Here is a 5,629-nt window from a genome sequence, read left to right as displayed (position 1 = left end):
TTAACAGATAACCCAAGGAAAATCTATAAATAACACTATATCAGCGGAAAACCTGCAACAGCTACAATTAACGTTTTCTTCATCCAAACATAATTTATCTGTAATTTTAAGCTTCCATTTTTCATGTTGATACACCCTGAAAAAGAAAAAAATCAACAATACTTTTATATAGTGGCATAGTGTTTTGTGAAAGGCGCCACCTGTGTTTCCCAAATCTGCACCATGGTACTTGTTAAGAAGTACAGAATCTCTGTAAAAGCCAGAAAAAGTGTAATGTCTGGTTTTTGTCAGAGTAGTTTTATGTTTTGTTGTTGTGTCTCTGGCTGCTTGGCCGCAGAGCCCCGATACTTTTATATAAACATATATGTAATAAGTATAAAAATTGGGTGAAAAATTAAGTGACAGCAGAGAGAGAAAAATAATGACATTTTCACCTGAGTGCGCCAAGCAGCAGCAAAGAATACAAAAGTTTATATATAAGTTTAGTAGTATAGCATTATTTTGTGATTTTTCTGATTATTCTGGTGTATTTATTCTTTACTCTGCCTTGTAATTGCATAAAAGTATCAGTAAGGGTATCAAATCCACGTGTTACAAGTTGCAACTCCGCTGAATGAGAAGTTTTTTAGCCATATTTAGCCGCTTTATTGAATATTTTTTACATCAAATTATTTTCTGTAAGTAGCTTATAGATCTAGTAAGGATCATCAGTTTATTCTGAATTGAGACAGCAAGATCTGAAAGTTAATTAATACTTAAGTGTCTGTAGATTTACCGTTCGTAACTTGTCGCCTTTGTCATAGATAGCGTTAGTAGAGTTTAGGTTATAATATTGTCAGTTGATCGGTAGAATCTATTAAACTTGTTGAATTTCGTTGTCAATTAAATTATACTTTTAACTAAATACACATAACGACTTAGACTACAAACGTAACATAATTAATTAATACATAACTGATACGGATGTTATATAAAGGGAACTCGTTGATAATTAATACTTGACACTGAAAAATATATATACCGTTATAACTGTGTTGGGATACAAGTTTAGGGTTATAATTTTGAACTGAAATTGAAATTTTATTGAAATTAATAGAAATCATGACTCACACCAGAGCAGCAAAGCAAAAGGCTCAAGCTAATGGAAGTACTGTGGCTCAGAGGGGAACTGAGGGGGACAGTTGCCTTCTGAATCACAGCCTTTTAAAATGCACTGCTTGCATGATGTTTGTGGAGCATTCAGGTACGGGACATGATATTGCCATGGGGGATGTCTCTGTGGGTGTGTGTGCGATGCAAGGAGTGTATCAAAATCAGGCAACAACTCAGCATTGTTATGGGCCTATATGAGAGCTTGAAGGACAGGGTGGATGCCCTCGAAGGAACTAAATTGAGGGGCCCATCAAGCTCTCAGCTGCCCACATCAATGCCAGAACTTGCACTTGGTCATCACGCAACACAGCGGCAACCCCCAAGGCAAAATACGCTGGTCCCACAGGAACTAGTAGTTGTTGGTGACTATTGTCAGGGAAACGGGGAACATGCTTTGTAAAAAGGATAGGTGGAACAGGACCAGGGTATGTCTGCCAGGGGCAAAGGTTGATGACGTTGTAGAGCAGATATCATCTTTTAAGGGCACAAAGGGTGATATAGTTGTACAGGTTGGCACTAATTATATCAAGAGTAGGAGACCGGCAGGATTACTTAACAAGTACAGGTCACTGTTGAAAAAAAGCCGTGAATTAGGGTTGAATTTGAAAGTGTCTGCAATTCTGCTCAGACACGATAGGAGGGAGAATACGATGAGAGCCTTGTCGATCAATTGGGCCCTGGAAAGATTGTGCAAAGCTCAAGGGGTAGAATTTTTTTTCAGCCTGGACTTCACTTATGTAAACTCTAGAAGGAAGGGGGATGAATCAGATTAGTCCACTTGATATCGATGGTTCAACAGTTCGTGATCCTGCTCAGGTAGCTAACAAACTAAATCAATATTTTGCATCTACATTCACACATGAGCAGTTATTCAGGAAGGGGTATGCCATAGATGAAGTTATTCAGGAAGGGGTATGCCATAGATCATCTAGCTAACTGACAGTGAGCTAGATGATCTTGTAATAATTGAGAGTAAAGTGGAGGAGAAATTGTTGAAGATAAATACAAGAAAGGCACCTGGGGTGGATTGGATATATCTAGTTATATTAAAGGAGGCAGCAAAGGAAGTAAGCAATCCGTTAGCCATAATTATGAGAGCTTCCTTGGACTCGGGGGAGGTACCCACAGACTGGAGAAGTGCAAATGTAACCCCAATACACAAAGGAGGATCAAAGGCTGACACAAGTAATTATAGACCTGTGAGTTTAACTTCTGTTCCAGGAAGATTAACGGAAGCTCTGGTTAAAGAAGCACCGCAGGATCACCTTGACAAGAATTCAGTTACAGCTCAGACACAGCATAGTTTTGTTAAGGGAAGGTCTTCCCTGACCAATTTGATTGGATACTATGATGTAGTCACAAAAGAATTGGATGCAGGAAATCACTTTGATATTAGATAATTGGATCTTAGAAAGGCTTTTGATACTGTTGCACATGGAAGACTGCTGCACAAATTGGAGCACAGTGGCATTGGTGGAAAATTGTTGCTAAGGATAAAGGGATGGTTGAGTGGCAGAAGACAGAGTGGTAATAATGGACACTGCTCATTGTGGACTAATGTTATTAGCGGAGTCCCTCAGGATTCAGTGTTGGGTCCATTGTTGTTTTCTGTATTTATAAATAATATTGATGATGGTATATCAAGCTTAACATCCAAGTTTGCAGATGATACAAAAGTTGGCAGGGTTGGTTTTTAAGGACGCTACTGACGCTACGCTTCTGCAACAGGATCTGGGAAGGTTGAGCAGATGGGCTGAGAGGTCGCAAGTGAAGTTTAACATTGACAAATCTAAAATACTACATATGGGAAACAGCAACCTCAGAACAACGTATCAACTCTGTGGTACTATACTGACAGTGGTAGGGAATGAAAAGGACCTGGGGGTAACTGTGCAGGCAGATATGAAGTTCTGAGCAGTGCAGACAGGCTGCAAGAGTAGCTCATGGTGTCTTATCAATGATATAGAGGAATTTTTCTAGCAGGGACAGGGAGGTGATTATTCCCTTGTATAAGGAATTTCAAAAAGGATGTAGAGCTGCTGGAACGAGTACAGAGAAGGGCAACAAGGTTAGTGAATGGAACGACGGGTTGCTCTTACGAAGAAAGGCTTAAGTTTTGCAAATTACAGTGTCTGGAGACTAGGCACCGGCGAGGTGATCTGATAGAGGTGTACAAAGTCTTGAATGGTTTGAGTATGCTCAATGCTGATGGGATACTGCCTCTTGCTCAGAACAATCACCTGAGAGGGCATAAATTCAAATTAAGGAAAGACAGATGTAGGATAGATGTGCAGAAATTTGCCTTTAGCCAGTGGGTAGTTGGTTGGTGGAACAGACTTCCACCCCTGGTTTAGGAAGTTGATAGCCTAAATAAATTTAAGGCTCAGCTGGACATGTACTTCCAACAAACGGAGGGTGATGTGGAAGGGTTTGTGGTTTTTTTTTTTTTTTTTTTGGCTGATGCTGCATAAGCTTGCTTTCTTGCATCATATGCCTCTACTAATGCTAAATTTCCACACATCTATGTGTAACAACTCACCTGCCAGAAATGATAAACTGAAATTTTCCTGGCACAGATAAGGAGGTAATTATCACATTGTGGTAAGCAATGGTGAGGCCAAATCTTGAATAGTGCATACTGGTATGAAGGCTTCATTGCAGAAAGTGTGTGTATCTCTTTGAATGGGTGCAGAGAAAGGCAATGAGATTGGTGATGGGAACAAAAAGGTACTCTTCTCAAGAAAAGCTCCTTGCAATCTTTCTTTTTTGCAAGTTCTCACTCGCTTTCTTATAGACATACTGTTTCTGCTGCATGCCTCTTCTACAGATACTTCCATGGGCACTGTTCTTCTGAATTGGCTTCTATAATTCCCGCTCTCAAAACAGTCCGAACACGTGCCGCCACCAACCAACATCCATTTACTGTCCAACTTCAAACCCACAGAACCAACTTTTCATCTTCCTCATTTATTCATTCAACTGCCGTTTTCTGGAACAACCTTCCTTCATATGTATTTCCTGAAAATTACAATCTACAGAAGTTCAAGTCCAATGTCAACAAATATCTTCTTTCGTCTTCTCAACCTCCAACCCAAGCACGTTACTAAGTACTATAGGTTCTAATACCTCTAGTATTTGGGGTTCACATAAAAAAAAAAAAAAAAGTTCTGCAAACTGCAGTGTCTGGAAACTAGGAACCTGTGAGGTGATCTGACTGATGTATTTAAGGCTCTCCACAGATTAAGCAAGCTCAATGCTGAAGCATTCTTCCTCTCGCCTAGACTAAATGCATGAGTGGGACATAAATTCAAATTGAGGAAGAATGTGTGTGTGGAATGTGTTTGCCTTCTACCACAGGTGGTTGGAACAAACTTCTATAAAATTAATGAATGGGATGGACAGGTGATGTGGGAAGTTTTTTTTTTTTTTTCTTTCACTAATGCTTTATACGTTTGCTGCTGTCTTGCATCATTTGTCATATTACTAATACACTTCTTAACAAAATTAAAGAGCAAAATATTTTTCGTGAATATATTGTGAACAGTGTTGCCAAAGGGAAATATTTGATGTTAATAGACCTCATGGCTTACAAATTAAGAGTATCCAATAGAAATCGATCTACCTCCTTACAGAACCCCACATTATGCAAATTATTAATGCCTATGGAAACATGGGTTGCAACCACATCACTTCATTCCTGTGTTTTGGCTTACTCAGTGGGATAGCCACATTTCCTGTACTGAGGATGGCAAGTCATCATCATTTAGTTGATTCTTTGTGACAGTGAGCCGTTGGGCAACTTGTTGTGAGTTGGATATGCTGGAGAAAGCATCTTCTGGCTTAGAGAATGATTTAAAACATAGCATAGATTTACAAAACCAAGTTTCTAAAGAAAATTCAGATCTTCCGAAGAAGCTAAAGCTTTCAGATCTTGCTGTCTCAATTCAGAATAAACTAATGATCCTTAATAGATCTATAAGCTACTTACAGAAAATAATTTGATGTAAAAAATATTCAATAAAGCGGCTAAATAACTTCTGATTCAGCGGAGTTGCAACTCGTAACACGTGGATTTGATACCCTTACTGATACTTTTATGCAATTACAAGGCAGAGTAAAGAATAAATACACCAGATTAATCAGAAAATCACAAAATAATGCTATACTACTAAACTTATATATAAACTTTTGTATTCTTTGCTGCTGCTTGGCGCACTCAGGTGAAAATGTCATTATTTTCATCTCTCTGCTGTCACTTAATTTTTCACCCAATTTTTATACTTATTACATATATGTTTATATAAAAGTATTGTTGATTTTTCTTTTTCAGGGTGTATCAACATGAAAAATGGAAGCTTAAAATTGCAGATAAATTATGTTTGGATGAAGAAAACGTTAATTGTAGCTGTTGCAGGTTTTCCGCTGATATAGTGTTATTTATAGATTTTCCTTGGGTTATCTGTTAAGTGACAATGAG

This window comes from Mastigoproctus giganteus, chromosome 6 (assembly GCF_048544385.1).
Source record: "Mastigoproctus giganteus isolate SK-2022 chromosome 6, ASM4854438v1, whole genome shotgun sequence".
Classification (NCBI taxonomy): Eukaryota; Metazoa; Arthropoda; class Arachnida; order Uropygi; family Thelyphonidae; genus Mastigoproctus; species Mastigoproctus giganteus.
The sequence above is the reverse complement of the archived record's forward strand: the minus strand, read 5'-3'. Positions refer to the sequence as shown.